This window comes from Pinus tabuliformis, chromosome 6 (genome assembly GCF_031772625.1).
Source record: "Pinus tabuliformis cultivar Carrire ecotype Pingquan chromosome 6, CPIR1, whole genome shotgun sequence".
NCBI classification, from domain to species: domain Eukaryota; kingdom Viridiplantae; phylum Streptophyta; class Pinopsida; order Pinales; family Pinaceae; genus Pinus; species Pinus tabuliformis.
Genome location: NC_142292.1, coordinates 1,365,553,753 through 1,365,572,107, shown reverse-complemented (window position 1 = coordinate 1,365,572,107; position 18,355 = coordinate 1,365,553,753).

Sequence of the window (18,355 nt, the reverse complement as noted above, 5' to 3'; positions counted from 1 at the left end):
TGATTTTTCGTTTGATTGTACTCTGTTGCCTAACCAATCCTTTGGCTCATGTGTTTTGCAGGTAACCCTTCTTGCCTCAATGGCTTGTCTTTCTCAAGTTTTTCGAGTATGAAGTCATCCCATGTTTTCGAGCAGGGGTTTTCTAAGTTAACTACGTATTTCATTTCCCAGGTTTTGGTTTATTTCGACTCTTCTTATCCACTCCATGGAACCTTGTGGCGAAAGTTCCTTGTATACTTCCTTCATCAAATTTAACTCCAAATCTAGGTTGTTGGTTTCTTATGCTTATGGCTACATGCCTTATAGAGTTGTCACAACCTTGAGAGTTAGAACAACTTGATTTGAGCTATAGGAGTTGTCCATAATCATCTATTTTGGATTATAAAAGGATTTTATAGTATCGATTTTGAGCCTTCATGGTCACTGACTCATATCAAATGATTGAAGTTAAGAATTATAAATTTGTCACCCATTTTGCCTTCATGGACTTAGATCTTTCTGCAAGCTAATGTGTTGTAACATTTAAAGGTTATTTATCGTTTTTCGTCTGTGACCATAATCAATTGCTTTGGTTATGCATAGGGTAGTATAATTTGTATCACTACTCATATTTTTATTACAATTCTATAATCGACTATGTGATGTCCATGCATTTTGATTATTTCTCAATGCGAAATATGAGTTAATAATGGTTGTGCTATGTTACTAGTTTCTTATTGCTATATTTTGACACAGTATGTTCAGTTATTACTATCTTGTCACTTGTATAACGAGTTGATTTCTTGGTTTCATGGATTGGTAATAAAGATAAATAATAGGAGGTTGTTCTGTTTCTCAGTTTCCTCTTTCCCAAACTTCCTCCTATTTACAACTAACACATGCCCCAAGTCGAAGGTTGAAGTCATTCTCAGTCTTCTTTTTTCCCTACAGGGTTCATACAAGTATGTTGGTAGTCGACTGCTCCCCTTGGGTTCTTCCAGGGGTAAACTAACCCTACCCAATAATTCAAGACCATATTAACCATGTACTTTTGTGCTAACCAGACTCTTTGTGTGTTGTCAACTAAGAATGTTATCTGGTCTTATGTTTACTTACTATTCTCATGGTGGAACCTTTAAATATATGTTCCATCATTTTGCAACATCTTAACATTTACTTCTTAAATAAGACCCTCACCCACAAAATTGACAATCATACCACTTTTATGCAAACAACCATAACTAAGACAAAAAGTGTTAGATTTACTTATGTGATACAGATTCTTGCAGCCTAGGAACTCTACCAGAGAAGTGCTCTCCTCCCTTCCAACAAGATCGACAATTATGTCTATATCTTCCCCCAAGCTCCTAAACTTCAAACAGGTATGTGACAGTGACCTTTGAGTGAATCATTTAGATATTGAGACTCACTCGAGTCCAACTTGAAAAACTCCAGACTTCAATCTATAAAGTGAATCGCTCCACTGGTTTAACCCATCTCATGAACTATTTCACTTAGGGTAGCTCTGTACCACTTTCCTATGAAATCACAGTCTATTCATGTCTCTTTCTTGGCCTTCTCCCCTCTCTCTTTTCAAGAAATATTTTACCAAAAAGAAAATAAAAAAGAAGACTCCCCCCATTCATCGAGATTCCTTATCTTCAGAATGAGAGCCAAGACCCTAACCATCACAACTCTTCAAGTTAGGTATTTCATCTCAAGCTTTTCAGAGTCCCATTCTTGCCAAAAGTATAATTTCTTTTAAAGAATAAAAGAAATATTCACATAACCACATATGTTTCTTTTCCAAAATTTATGTGGGTAAGTCTTTTAATATCAAATTTCATCTATGGTAAGAAAAGAAATAAAAGTAATTACCAACAACTACTAGTACTAACTACAGGTGTTACAATACATACTACACATTTTAAAATCAAACATTTTTTTGTTGTTGTTGAATTTAGGCTTCTGTGATCCATATCAAGTATTATATGATAAGTATTTCAGGGTAAATCACATGATAGAGCATTTGTCGACGAGAAATATTCACATAACCACATATGTTTCTTTTCCAAAATTTATGTAGGCAAGTCTTTTAATATCAAATTTCATTTTTAATAACTACTAGTACTAACTAGAGGTGTTACAATAGATACTACACATTTTAAAATCAAACATCTTTTGTTGTTGTTGAATTTAGGCTTCTGTGATCCATATTAAGTATTATGAGACAAGTATTTCATGGTAAATCACATGATAGGGCATTTGTCGACGCATTTTGAACCAACCAGTGTGGTTCATCGTCGAGACAAGTTGAATAATCAGATCTAGCTTTGCATGTTAAATAGTCAGAGCAGAACATGACCAGGGAACGACTATATTGACTACTGGCTAAATTTGACTGGAAACGGTTAGTTGGACTGGAGTAGGGGCATGACCTTTAATTAATTAATTAAGTTAATTCAATTGATTATTAAATTGATAATTAATTATATTCCTATTTTTTTGTTTTCAATAATTTTAATATGAAAAAACAAAATTTATTTTGAATGGATTTCTTTTAATTTCAATAAATTAATTGTTAAAAAATCAACAATATTTTATTCAAATAAGAAAAATATAATATACAAAGTTATTATTAAATAAAATTTGACTTTAATATTTATTAATATATTCATTTTCACTTTCATTACCAAATTTTGTAATTAAAATTCCCTTCATTATAACATAAAAAGTTTTTATTAATAAAAAATTAATTAAATAAAATTTGAATTTATTAATTTACTCATTTTCAATTTCATCACAAAATTTAATAATTAAAATTCTTATCAACTAAATAAAATTCTAACCTACAAAGTTTTTATTAATACAAAAATAATTAAATAAAATTTCACTTTATATTTATTAATTAACTTATTTCTGCTCAAAATTTTACAATTAAATTTTTTGTAAAGTAAATAACATTATAATCTAGGTTGAATTGGTTTTGGGAAGTGGGAACAGCCAAGATGGGGTATTCATCCCAGTGTGTGATAATGGGGAATTCATCCCAGCATGGCCGGATCACATGTACACGTCCTCAGGTAAATAGCAGGTGTTTGGGAACCTTTGATATTCTTCGCAACCTCTACACGATGAGGGCAGTCTCTTGTAAAATGTTCATCGTCACAAATGAGACAAGGATAACGAGGTTTGTGTTTTTCATCATTGGATTCCGATTTTTCAGGTTTCTCCATTGAATTTTTGTCTGTTTTATTCTTCTTCTTTCCTTTCTTCTTCCCACCAGATTTTGATTTGGCTTTAGATGACTCTACAACCTGAATATCGATGGAAATCTCCGCAGAAGAATATCCTATCAGGGAATCAGGCAAGGTTATGATAGGAGAAGAATTCTTGGAAGACTTCTTCTTACTTTTAGTGTTAACCATACCAATCATACCATCGGCGGCATGAGATCTCGAAGGAGCTGCAGTGATTTGATTTTGCTTGGGAAGATAGGGAATTTCTCGTGTAACGCACCTGACTGAGTATAGACCAAGTCAAGGTACTGTGCTTGGGCAATTACTTGCTCCTCAGTAACAACTCCGGCTTTAGCTACATCTTCAGTGATATTTGGCAACAAAGACTTTACAAACCACTAAGCCAAAATCTGATCCAGAATAAAAAACTTCACTAAACGCTGTCGACGTCTCCACTCATGAATATGATCTGAAACGTAAGTGGATGTCGATTGCTTTAACGAAGTTAGTAATTCTGTGCCATTGTCATATCTGACTGGCAACTGAAAATGAGTTAAAAACGAGGTAGCTAACTGACTAAAATTATAAAAAGTGCCTCGTGGTAACTCAATGTACCACCTGTCCGCAAGACCAATTAGAGTGCACTAGAAAAGTCTTAGACGGATTGAATCATCTGAATGGAGTTAGACGCACACCAGAGGTGATAAGTCATCACATGGTTCGACGGGTCCTCTCCTGATTTACCATCGAACTTAGGAATATCACTAGGCAACTTATTCGGCATTGGCGGCCAAAAAGGAAGATAATTAATGGGATCATTCGTTAGGCGCGACAAGTCAGGCAAGTCCAAAGTTGCGATAAACGGTAACTGACGATTAGGGTCCCTAAAACTCTGGGTCATGAGACCAGCCCCAGGAGGAGGATATCCAGGATAACTAGGAATAGGAATTGCATTTGGGATATTGTATCCTCCCGGAAAACTAGGATTAACTGGACCATACTGGGGTTGCTGAGGTTGTTGATACGTGTACCCAGGGTACGGTTGATACTGATAGACTTGCTGCTACATAGCAGGACCGAATTGGTACTGTCCCTGGTACGGTTGATAAGTAAATTGTGGTTGACTTGTGACAACCATAGTTGAACCAGGTTGTCCTATAGGCATCTGAACCGAAGTTTGAATCGTAGATCCAGACGGTGGTTAAGATGTCTGAGGATTAGATACAGGAACAGTAGAAACCGGAGTTGTCGATACTCCGGAAGTAGGTGGGGTAGATTGAACAGATGTTGCGACAGTTGCAGCAGTCGTTTGAGGCAGAGTACGAGGCGTACTAGGCCCAGGCTGAGAAACTACCGAAGGTACAGAAGTTTGAATATTAGACTGGACTGGTTGCTGGGGTGTACCAGAAACTAAGGGTTGTCCAATTTGAGATGACAATTGTACATTTGGCTGCAACACCTGTTGAGTTTGCGATGGATCCCACACTATATTCATTCCGCGGTACGGACCCATAACAGGTTGAGAATATTGAGGACCATAACCGGGTTGAGGGTAGGATTGATAATTCAAAGGTACATTTCCCATTCCTTGAACATACGATTGACCGGAGGATGGTTGGAAACCTTGGTTCGAGTACTGACCTTGGGGTTGATACCCTTGAGGCATGTACTGATACTGGGGTTGACCTTGAGGTATAAATTGATACTGGGGTTTACCTTGGGGTACATATTGAGTCTCGGGTTGACCTTGAGGAACGTACTATCCCGTAGGTATGTATTGTCCTTGAGGTTGCCCCCAGACGCAAATTGGGTACCTTGAGGTTGCCCCCCAGGCGATAATTGAGGCTGCCCCTAGGCGGTAACTGGACACCTTGAGGTTGAGGATTGGGAATAGAACCTGACATCATGAGAATATCTTCTACGCTCAACGGCTTAGTACCATTGCTTCCAGTTAATAACCCTTGCTCAATGGGTTGAGGAGATGCTCGCAAAAAAGTACCAGAAAGTGATTGATACCCAGAGGGAACAAAAGGACCGCCGTACAAAAAGGATTCGGGCGATTGAGTAGACATGGACGACTATCTTGACATATTTAACGGAGGATAATAACCTCTAGGTGTTGGGTGATAAGGAACACGAGGTGGTGAAAAACTTAACCCTGGGTTTTCTAAGAAATTAGTTAGAGAAAGATACCAAGTACTGCTCCTAGGTGGACTGTAAAAGATTGATTCACGCTCCCTTAGCTCAATCATAGGTTGATTTTCAGGGACAGGGATGCCTACTTCTTCTTCCGGAGTAGCAAGTTCTTCAATAGCTATAAGTCCAAAAGGAAGATCTTGGGTGATTACTCTTTCTACCCTAGGTGAACCAGGACCACTAGAAGCTGGAGAAGCAAACCCCGATGTCGGAGTAGCAGCAAATTCACTTTCAGGTTCGGATATTTCAGGTTCCTCACCTATATCACTAGTAGATGAAAGGCTACCAGTAACTTCGGAAACATACACAGATTGCGGATTATAATCTACTACAAAAGCTTGAAAATTAGGATGTACCACCAAAGAAGACTCTCCTTCTTCATGTGACATAACTCTACTGTCTTTAGGAGTTACAAGGACTTTCAAGCCTTCAAGCTGGCTCGGTGAAAACTCAGGAGGTTGGCCCCGAAGTCTACGGGACTTCCTCGGTAATTCAACCACGATTAAAAACTTTTAACTACTTGACATGCAAACAAAGTAAAATCTCGATGAAAACCACCTAAAGCCTCTAAAGAACCAAACAAATTTGAATCAAACGCCTAAAGAATCTAGGAGATCAAACACACACAAACAGTAACTTTCCGTACTGAAAACACTAGTTGGTGATGAAATCCAACGTCGCAGAGTTCAATATAGAAATGGTGGTTGGAACAGTTACCCCGGCAACCTCCTTAATGAATAGACTGGCGCAAGTTCCTCCACTTAACCATCTCGAATGAAGAGAACCCCCCAGAAAATCCAAGTGATTCTAGCCGATGTCTGCTCCAGGTACAGTGGGATCTTCCCACCACTATCACCTCAGGAAGAATCCTAAAGAATATGGCCACTAAGGTTACGAACTGAAACAAATATACCTGGGGGAACAGTCTACGATCCGATACGCACACAAGGGCAGAGTAGCAAGCTCAATCCCCTTGAAGTCTCCTTGACATAATCCAAGGTTTACCAACAAGTGACCCCAGGCTCCTCGACAATGGTTAATCCGAGGTTTACCGTTTTTAATACGTGAATATCTGGCGTCGTTCCCAATGAGGAAGGATTGATTCCCACACTGGTTCGGACATGATCTCGTGCTTCTCCTTTAAGAGGAGCTTTCCCAGAGCTTAAATGCAACAATTGGATTTCTTCCCTACCACAAGATATAGCTACTTGTTTGTTTTTACTCTCTTGGGGAGTTAATTACTCTCCTACTCCAAGACACTAGCCTAAGCTAAGTTGGTGTATCAGAGCCCTAGAAATAAAAATGTTACTAGATGAATTTTACTTTAAGCGTTATTTTTATTGGTTTTGTCTAAGTCAAAAGGTGCGGAGATGAAACTCATGGTATGAAGACTCGACTCAAAATCACTAAAAATGCACCTAAGATGATTTAAACAATCTTTTCTCTTCGATGAACTTCTACCTAGGAAAGAGTTTGAGAATGCAAAATACTTTGTAAACACAAATCTTTCTTAACACACAAATTAAAAGAAGAGCTTTTGTCCTTTCCAATGCACTCAAAACGAGAAAACTAGTTATTTCACAAAAATTTCCCTTTTTCTTTTCAAAGCACTCAACCACTACAAAAAACAAACTTTTTTCCAAAAGAGATTTTTAATTTTTTATAAAACACTCAAAACTATGGAAATGACTAACTTTGAGATCTATAAATTATAGAAAACTATTTGAAGTCAAATCCTACAAGATGTCTTTTTTAAGGATGTTTTACTTAGCTAGATGTAAGCTAAGGACCAATTTATGCAGAATCACAAATCAGTCAAAAACAACCAATTTTGTTTTCTTTTTAAAAATGAAAATCCAAACTTTTAAATACAAGCTTTTCGAAGTTTTGTAAAGAGAAAACACAAAGAGGATTCCTCAACAAGGGTAGATTTCATTAATGGTCAGACTCATAAGAATGCTGGTAGACACCAAGGTGATCTGAGGTCCCTACAGCTTCTAAGCTTAGAGCTACTACAAGACCAAAACGAAAAACAAACCCAACAAGCAAAAATCTTAGGAATTTCACCTAAAACCCTAACACTAATGAAATCAACTTAAGGAAAGCTTCTAACAGGTTATATGCAGGTCTGGGTAGTGGATAATAACTTCTAAACAAAAACTAAGCTAACTAGCAGAGGAAATCTTAGCTTTTTCAAAATTTTGATAGGGTCCGCAGGCCCACAGTTAACACAGGTGCGGTCCCGCTCTGTGCTAAAAGAAAAAGTGTGGATAAGTCCACACTGTGTTAAAAGGCTAGGGTGCGATCCTCTCCCAAAGCTATGAAAAACGAAAAATAAGCCTGGATCTACAAACTCTACCCAATTCCACACACAACAAGCCAAAAATAGAAACAAAAACATAGTTTCTTAGGTCAAAGTAAAAACAAGGAAAAAATCAAGTCCCCAGTAAGGTCGCCATTTTGTTACACGGAATAAGTTGATCTTGCGGACAAGATAGACCTTCCTAAAATCTAAAGAAGACCTAATGACAAGCAAACCGATCACACACTATATTTCTCTAAATATGCTTTTATAAACAAAGGCAAACAAGTGTTTTTAGGCCTACCTTAGGTCCAATGCAAGTTTGTGGAAGCCTTCGCTCCTTCGATCCAAATGAGCTCCCTTGTCGTGAATCTGCAAGCACAAACAAGCAAACAAATTAAATAGCACCTGAAAAGCCAATATCATAAAACATATTTAACATGAAAGTAAAGGAATTCATGAAACAAATAACATGAGACAATTTGTTGAGAAAAATGAGTTTGATTGTATTAATTTGAAAGAAGAAGAACTTTACAACATGTGCCTTGACGTTGTACAAGCTCCTCCCAGGGTCCAGCAAGAAGTCTCCTCTACTTTGACAAGTTTCACTCTCTTCCCAATGAAGCCAAAAAGGTATGTGATCTCTCCTCTTAAGCTCAACTAGGAAGTCTTAATTTCACCAACATTTACCTTAAAAAATGTTCAGCTTCTAACCTCCCTAGCAACCAGCCCAATGCCTGAATTTATAGTGCAATGGAGGGAAGTTACTAGGTCCTTGTTTAAAGGGATAAAGCCCTCCTTCAAATGGATAGCTCCTCTCATCAAGGGATTAGCTCCTTCTCTTTTGGGATGCATGAACCACATAAGAGCGGCCAATCCACGTCAAAATTCCTTCTAGAATCATCTAGAATTAATCCAAAGTGAGTTTTTTAGAATAAACTTGTGCCTTTTTAACTTTCACAGGGGTCCGCACCCACACCTTTAGAGACAGAGCGGGCAGGTCCACAGTTTTTGTAAACAGAAGGTGCGGGACCGCAGGAAATAGTGAGAGAAAGTGCGGAACCAGAGTTTTATTGATTTTCAATGTCTTTCCCTCAATTTCAAAGCTTGACTTGAAGAGCTGAGGCCTGAGACTTGCTTAGGAGGACAATACAAGTGATGATAGACCCATACTGACTGCAAATAATCATGGTGACGATATTTTTGTGTAACACTCTTTCTTAGGGGTCCATTAAATGGTCTCCTAAATGAGTTCTTACTGCCAGCAACTTTAGTACACTTCATATTCTGGAAATTTTTTTGTTTGTTTTTATGGAACCACCCTTTGTTGTTTTCACCTTTCTATTTCATCTGTTGATAGAAAATTTAGGCCTTTTGAGTAGCCTCATCTATTTTTTTTTAGGTTTTCAAATTCCAACCTCTCTTTCATGGAGATCGAAAAACTACTAATAAAGCAGTATACCTCATCTTTCTCTTCTTGAATATAAGACACATATCTCAATGGCGATGTGAAATTAGTTATAAACTCATCCATGGTCTAATGACCCAACTTGGGATCATGGAATTCTTTTTCTTCTTCACGATAAAAGCATTCTCTCAATTATTTATTTTTAAAGTGTTTTTGGAACTTGTCCCATGTTATCTCCTTCTCATCAATCTATCAAATCATTCTCACCTCCTCCAACCATAGATTGGATTTATTTTGTAATTGACATATTGTTAGTTGTGCCTTAATATTATCGTCATATTCGTATTTTTGAAAATATTTATTCATGTTGATCAACCATGGTTCAACAACTTCCTCTACCTCATTTTGGAATGTTTGGGGTTTATGTTAAACACACATGGACAACAACATAATCTGAAAGATAAAACATGAGAATACATTTTATTAACAAGAGATATACATTTATAGTACATGGTTTGACCGTTGGGTTCCACATCCCAAGGTCTGTTGGACTCCTTTTGTGTATTCGGCTTCCATACTAAACCATTGAGGATTAGGTGTCCAACATTCCCCCCCGTTAATCCGAAGGGTTATGTATGAGTCAAACAAGAGAGTTGTAATACAAAATGTGCAAAAATGCATGGCAGCACTAGGTTGAATGTGCTCTCTGAAATGTTGGTATAAAGGGTGATGGTTTCAAGATAACCACCAACACTGGAATGCTTAGTGCAGTTCCCAGAAATCTTCCAAAACTGGCAAGAAGCTGAAGTCTTCTGCTAGAGGAAGTGCTCCTATTGTTTTGAAGAGGGAAACCTTCAACCATGAAAGGGAGGTCTCACCCCACATAAAAGGGAGAACTTCAACCTGAAAAGGGAAGTCTCAACCTATGATGGTTTAAGGATGAAAAACAACTCTGGAATGCTTATTGCAATTGCTAAAACTCTTCCAAAACTGGCAAGAAGCTGAAGTCTTCTGCTAGAGGAAGTGTCCCCAATTTTGTTCCTGGACTTCTTCCGAAGCTGGCAATAAGCTAAAGTCTTCTGCTAGAGGAAGTGTCCCAGATTACCAACTGCAGGCATGCTCAGGGGCATCTTTGTTTATGGCTACAACTCTAAATCTAGTATGGCAAGTTGTGGCTCAAGCTCTCTTGATGTGGCTTTGAAGCTTGTAGATGACCATCATTTCCCCCCTGTCATATACAAGGTGAGATGATGGAGAAAACTCAGCTGCAAGACTCTTCAATACTCTGGAACAAGTTCTGACATGTGATTGGAATATCTTCTTGGCTGTTGATGCCCATTGCCAAGAAGTGATCCTTCCAAGATGAATCTTTTTTCTTGCAGGACGTTTGTTTCTGAAGCATCTGTGTGAAGAAAGGGTGGTTTTATGATAGTGCTTACATGGATGGAGATCAAAACAATGATCTTTCAAATGGCTACTCGGTCACAGTGTTGGCATTTCACAATCTATTGTTGTTGCTGCGGCTGTGGAAGAGAACAAGAATTTAAAACAGTTGAAGGTGAAATGTCATGAAGAATAGGTGAAGATGAATCATCCTCAAGAAATTCAGCTTTGAAACTGAATAGGCTTGGAGTAGTCTAGAATATGAAAGTACAAGTCCTTCTCATATCCAAGACCAGTTCTATGCTTGTTATGGACAAGCTCTTCCCAAGGTCTGAAGATGGGCTTGGCAAGTGCAAACTGAGTTTTTGCATCTTCATGTACAATTGCTGCTTTATGGGAGTCTATTTCAATCTTTTGAACAGAAAAAGGTTCAGAATGACTCCTCTGTTTTAATTCTTCTTGCTGTAGCTGAGATTCGAGCTGCAAAAAAATAATTTTCTCTTGTGCATTTTTGTAGACAGACCTGAATGTCTGTGAGAGAAAATTTGCTAACTTTTAATATATCATGAGTAGTAGACAATATGAGAGTTTTGAGGAACTCTAATACTTCATTGATTCTGGCCATTTTTTTTCAATGTTAGATTTACACCTTAAAATCTAATCACAACTACTATTCAATGTAGAAAAATAATACCCACTAGCAATATCCTTTATAAATGTGCAACAAATGATCAGTGTACAACTAGCAAGCACCAAAATAAGAGTTTAATCATGATCAACACTATGTTTTGACAATACAACCGTCTAAACTTTTCTCCACAAAAGATTATTTTTATTTGTCAAAACAATCATTGCCTTTATATAGCCCACCAAACTCTTATGCAACAGTCGAATCAAGGAATCAATGCATATATATGTAGACAAAAACTATAGTGATTTTTAAATACAATGCCACAACTGGGGCAGCAACAACTGCAAACTTGCTTGGATCCTTCAAATACTCATTCACTTTCAAAGCAGAAATGATGCCTATCAAAACTTCAACAATTATAACACCATGTCATGGATAGGACTTGAATGCTCATATATAAATGCTTTAACTAGGGTACGAACAAATATTCTCTGATCTTGCCACTTTCTTCAAAGAAAACAATAGCCCACTGTAAGAAACCCAACTGGAATAACTAAGAGAAAGCCACAAAGAGTCCTATTTTTTTTATAAAAATATATATATACCAAGATTATGGTCCCACCAATATTCATCTGTAGATGTTACAAATATTCAATGCACTAAATATAATAATATGCCCAACACATATATATACCACCACTCCTTTGCAACATTCAGCACATTTTTAACATTTCAACACGAGCATAACATATATATACCAGGACCGTCATATATTTTGTTGACAAAGCCACCACCTTATACCGTGTGAAAACACACATCAAAGGAATCATGGTTTTCAACGACCGTGGTATCCATGTTCATATTTCAACATCCACTGAATTTGAGGCAATGGCAGAGTCTAGTTATGCAGCGTGTTGCAAAATCACTCCCTGAGTTCTGGAGTATCCTTGGGCATTCTGAGGGTATTGGCAAGCCTTTGAAATGTCGAAACAACAGTATTGATTTGAAAAAACATTGACAGCCATGATCTGAGACGGGTCTTGTTTTGCATTTATGGCCTCTCTCTAGACAAGGGGTGGACTGCTTCTAAATCCTGAAAGTTGATTTTCCTGTAATTGATCAAAACTAAGTGATCCTTTTAATGCAATCCTTATAAAAACCTACAAAATTTTCAAGCGGCCAAACTCCTGCAAACTAGATCTTATTGCGGCAAGCTCACAGAAGCCAAAAGAGCTGTAAATGATCTTGAAACTCAACTGGAGCCAATACAGGTCAAAAATTATAGGAAAAGACTCAGAGTGCATTAAAATTCAGAGTGGAAGGCAAATATAGAGAACCCACAGGGTTGTATCGATGTTGTATGGAATGGACAACCCAATACATATCAACACCACTACTATTTTACAATGACCCAGAGATAAGAGTGCATAAATAATGACAATGGCTCAAGCACCATGAAGGATGGCTTTTGTATATGACCATGCATAGCATTCAACTCACATTCAACCCACATACGTATGATTGGAATGACCACCATAAGGCAAATAGAATTCTTAGAAAATGCTTTCAACGCAGAGGGACTGACCTTCACAGTGTTCAATACCTCCCTTGAAAGCATCGACTATTCCACTCCTTTCATCATCATTTTGCCTCTTGAATTTAGGCCACTGCTGGTTCAAACTCAGCGCTTTCCATTGATATAGAAGCTCACATGAATTGGATTTATGAAATTAAGAAATCCACTTTATCTTTGAAAATATAAATAGTGTACTCCTCTGAATTGAGATGTAGGCTTCACACAACTATTTGATTAAACATTCGTTCTGTCGAAATCAGCAACTCATACAACATGAGCTTTATGCAAGAAATCCATACATTGAAACACAAAGGGAAAACATCATGTCCTCTTCCTCAATTAAACACCAACGTCACTTGGTAATTAAGGGTTCATTGCGCGCCCTACAGTACTTCCTTTAACGACTGATTCGACCCCAGCTTCGATTACAACCTCGTAAATCTGAAACATTGCTTCAATCTTGAATTTCTGAGTTGCCCACTCAACCATACAAAGTCTTGAACACAACACCAACAAAGCATGGTTTATGGTCTTCAAAACACATTCAGCACAAAGAATGCATACAGCATGGAAAACCCATGGTGTTCGCTATACATACAAGAGCAATGAACAGTTTCTTACTATTTCAAACCAAAAGATTGATCATCATTCAGAAATTGATGCACGGAGAAGGTTCATCACATAGGGATCGGTATGAGCCAACGCATGCAGAACTCAATGCTCGAAATTTGGCAAAGGGATAGAGGACAATGACAACATATGGTAGAGGTGAGCAGCACAATCTGAGCATAGGGAGAGTGATGCTTATTTATGAAATAATGGCAAAAATTTTATGCATTTCAATGCTCAAGCCACAACAATGGTGTCAAGCATAGTCACAATGAACAACCACCATCATCATTAATACGGAATTTAATTATTCAAATTGATAGACAGGCTTGGGGGTAGTGTAATACTAGACTTCTGTTATCAAACCTCACACTGCACCAAAACGCTGGCAGCACTGTAGGAACGCTGGCAATGGAATGCTGACAACACTATAGGAGAAGGTATTTGATGGGAATACCAAGCATTACTCATATTATCACGTAGAGAAGAATGAGAGGAATATGGCAGAGAGTTTTTGCATGGCATAATAGAAACATTTTTGCATGGCAGAATATACAGAACGCATGACTCACAAGCGCTCAAGGCAACCTAAATGATAGGTCAGTATTCACAGGAAAATAATGGCTCATTATAATGACTCAAAATGGAGCAGGACCAACAATTGCCTGCTCTGATACCATGTTAAACACACATGGGTAGCAACATAATCTGAAAGATAAAACATGAGAATACATGTCTATTAACAAGAGATATACACATATAGTACATGGTTTGACCGTCAGGTTCCACATCCCAAGGTCTCTTGGACTTCTTTTGTCTATTCGGCTTCCACAGTAACTCATTGAGGATTAGGTGTCCAACAGTTTAATTTTATTAAACTCCTCCTGTAATTCTATTTTCTATTTCTTAGTTTTACCAACTGACACACTTTAGATTCCTCTTCATTGTTCATTTGACTTCCCTTCACTTCAGGGTGTCCCTCCCCTTGTTGGTTCATCTCTACTCTATTCCATTATCTACTCTTGGGTTCAAATTCCTTTGGTTTTATCTATATGATAGGGCTTTCATAATTATTTCCTACTCCAACCTCAACCTTTCATTATCGGACCATAGGTTGGACATTTTTTCCCATAACTATTGGACTGTTTCCAGCAGTAATGGAATTGTGTTCCAAGTATTTCCTCCCAATTGACCCCATACTTCTGGGTTTGTTCCGGTGTGAATTCTCAACTCATCTCCATCTCTTGGTCGACGAGATGGTGTAGCTTCTACTACTTTATGTAGAATACCTTTCTTCCACTCTGGTCATAAACATTTTTTATTATTCTTTTATGTGCCAATACATGCCTTAGCTTGTAAGCAGACTCTGATACCAATTGTAACATGTCAATACTCAATATTACCTACTACATGAGTCAACTATAAAATACCTAAGAGTGTAAACAAAAATTCGTATAACAAATAAGTTAAATGCCTTATTAGCATACATACATCATAAACCTACTAAGTCAGCCAACCTCACCTATTATACACATTTAAAATCTAAGCAGCAAGGGGGATACTTTATAACCTCTCACATCCCATATCCTATGTCTTAATTCAACCACTATGATGTATACAACTTATGAAACCTCATTTTCATGCTTCCTGAAACTTCTGTATAACTTGGTCGCACCTTATGGAGATCGGAGAACGTGTCTTAGATCAACAACTTGGATTTTTGTTTGCTACGGATAGTGTCGATCCATCCTTGGTGAGATCTAGGGCTCAAGTTGTGTTGGGGGTGGTTAGGGTATTACTCGCTCCCCAAACCCTTGCAATCTGCTCATTTTCACTGTGCACCTTCAACAGTTGCTCTGCAATAGAGGGTTTCATCCTGGTGCCATAATGCTCGAGTATGTTGGCACAAACTACTGCTAATCCTCTCCAATCTTCCCTGCAGTTGATGTAATGTATTATGCCAAGGGTTTTCAAGATTTTGCAACACTTTTTACTACCTAATCTCTTATGGAGTTACTCCGTTGCGAGTTCCTAGATAGAGTGTCAGTTATCCAAGACTTGAGAAGTAGCGTCGTTATCGAATTTTATTGGTAAGAATAATTTAAAGTCTGTTATTCTCAAATTAAGCCATTTATTCTAAACATTTTGGGACTGAGAATGATGTGTTTGGTTCAAGTGTATATTTGGCGCACATGTTAGCCTTCCTTTACTAGGTGAGGTTCAATCCATCTTGTTTTATTATGTTTTCTGATTTTGCGTTTGATTGTACTCTTTTGCCTAACCAATACTTTGGTTCATGGGTTTTGTAGGTAACCCTTCTTGCCTCAATGGCTTGTCCTTCTCAAGTTTTTCGAGTATGAATTCATCCCAAGTTTTCAAGCAGGGGTTTGTTAAGCTAACTACGTACTTCATTTCCCATGTTTTGGTTTATTTCGACTCTTCCTGTCCACTCCGTGGAATCGTGTGGTGAAAGTTCCTTGTATACTTCCTTCATCAAATTTAGTTCCAAATCTGGGTTTTTGGTTTCTTATGCTTATGGCTACACACCTTATATAGTTGTCACAAGCTTGAGAGTTAGAACAACTTGATTTGAGCTATAGGAGTTGTCCATAATCATCTATTTTGGATTACAAAAGGGTTTTATAGTATCGATTTTGAGCCTTCATGGTCACTGACTCATATCAAATGATTGAAGTTAAGAATTATAAATTTGTCACCCATTTTGCCTTCATGGTCTTAGCTCTGTCTGCAAGCTAATGTGTTGTAACATTTAAAGGTTATTTATCATTTTTCATGTGTGACCATAATCAATTGCTTTGTTTATGCATAAGGTAGTATAATTTTGATCAATACTCATATTTTTATTACAATTCTATAATCGACTATGCAATGTCCATGCATTTTGCTTATTTCTCAATGTGAAATATCAGTTAATAATGGTTGTGCTATGTTACTAGTTTCTTATTGCTATATTTTGACATAGTATGTTCAATTATTACTATCTTGTCACTTATATTATGAGTCGATTTCTTGGTTTCATGGATTGGTAACAAAGATAAATAATAGGACATTGTTCTCTTTCTCAGTTTCCTCTTTCCCAAAATTCCTCCTATTTACAACTAACTCATGCCGTGAGTCAAAGGTTGAAGTCATTCCCAGTCTTCTTTTTTCCCTACGGGGTTCATACAAGTATGCTAGTAGTGAACTGCTCCCCCCTGGGTTCTTCCAGGGGTAAACTAACCCTACCCAATAATTCAAGACCATATTAACCATGTACTTTTGTGCTAACAAGGCTCTTTGTGTGTTTTCAACCAAGAATGTTATCTGGTCTTATGTTTACTTAATGTTCTCATGGTGGAACCTTTAAATATATGTTTTATCATTTTGCAACATCTTAACATTTACTTCTTAAATAAGACGCTTACCCACAAAATTGACAATAATACCACTTTCATGCAAACAACCATAACTAAGACAAAAAGTGCTAGATGTGCTTATGTGATACGGATTCTTGCAGCCTAGGAACTCTACGAGAGAAGTTATCTCCTCCCTTCCAACAAGATCGACAATTACATCTATATCTCCCCCCAAGCTCCTAAACTTGAAACAGGTATGTGACAGTGACCTTTGACTGAATCATTCAGATATTGAGACTCACTCGAGTCCAACTTGAAAAACTCCAGAATTCAGCCTGTAAAGTGAATAGCTCCACTGGTTTAACCCATCTCATGAACTATTTCACTTACGGTAGCTCTATACCACTTTCCTGTGAAATCGCAGTCTGTTTATGTCTCTTTCTTGGCCTTTTCCCCTCTCGCTTTTCAAGAAATATTTTCCCAAAAAGAAAATAAAAAAGAAGACTCCCCCCATTCAGCTAGATTCTTTATCTCCGGAATGAGATCCAAGACCCATAACCATCACAACTCTTCAAGTTAGGTATTTCATCTCAAGCTTTTCAGAGTCCCATTCTTGCCAAAAGTATAATTTCTTTTAAGAATAAAAGAAATATTCACATAACCACATATGTTTCTTTTCCAAAATTTATATAGGTAAGTCTTTTAATATCAAATTTCATCTATGGTAAGAAAAGAAATAAAAGAAATTACCAACGAATACTAGTACTAACTAGAGGTGTTACAATACATACTACACATTTTAAAATCAAACATCTTTTTTGTTGTTGAATTTAGGCTTCTCTCATCCATATCAAGTATTATGAGACAAGTATTTCGGGGTAAATCACATGATAGAGCATTTGTCGACGCGTTTCGCACCAACCAGTGTGGTTCATCATCGGGACAAGTTGAAGAATCAGATCTAGCTTTGCATATTAAATAGTCAGAGTAGAACATCCAACAGCTATATTTCTTTACCAGGGGAGGCTATATTGAGTAACGACTATATTGACTAATGGCTAAACTTGACAAGGAAACGATTATTTTGTCTCGAGTAGGGACATGACCTTTATTTAATTAATTAAGTTAATTCAATTGATTATTAAATTGATAATTTGTTATATTCTTATTTTTTTGTTTTCAATTCTTTTAATATGAAAAACAAAATTTATTTTGAATGGATTTCTTTTAATTTCAATAAATTAATTGTTAAAAAATCAACAATATTTTAATCAAATAAACAAAATATAATATACAAAATTATTATTAAATGAAATTTTACTTTATATATTTATTAATATATTCATTTTCACTTTCATTGCCAAATTTTGTAATTAAAATTCCCTTCATTATAACATAAAAGGTTTTTATTAATAAAAAATAATTAAATAAAATTTGACTTTATTAATTTACTCATTTTCAATTTCATCACAAAATTTAATAATTAAAATTCTTATCAACTAAATAAAATTCTCACCCACAAAGTTGTTATTAATAAAAAATTAATTAAATAAAATTTCACTTTATATTTATTAATTAGCTTATTTCTACTCAAAATTTTACAACTAAATTTTTTGTAAAGTAAATAACATTATAATCTATGTTGAATTGGTTTTGGGAAGTGGGAACAGCAAAGA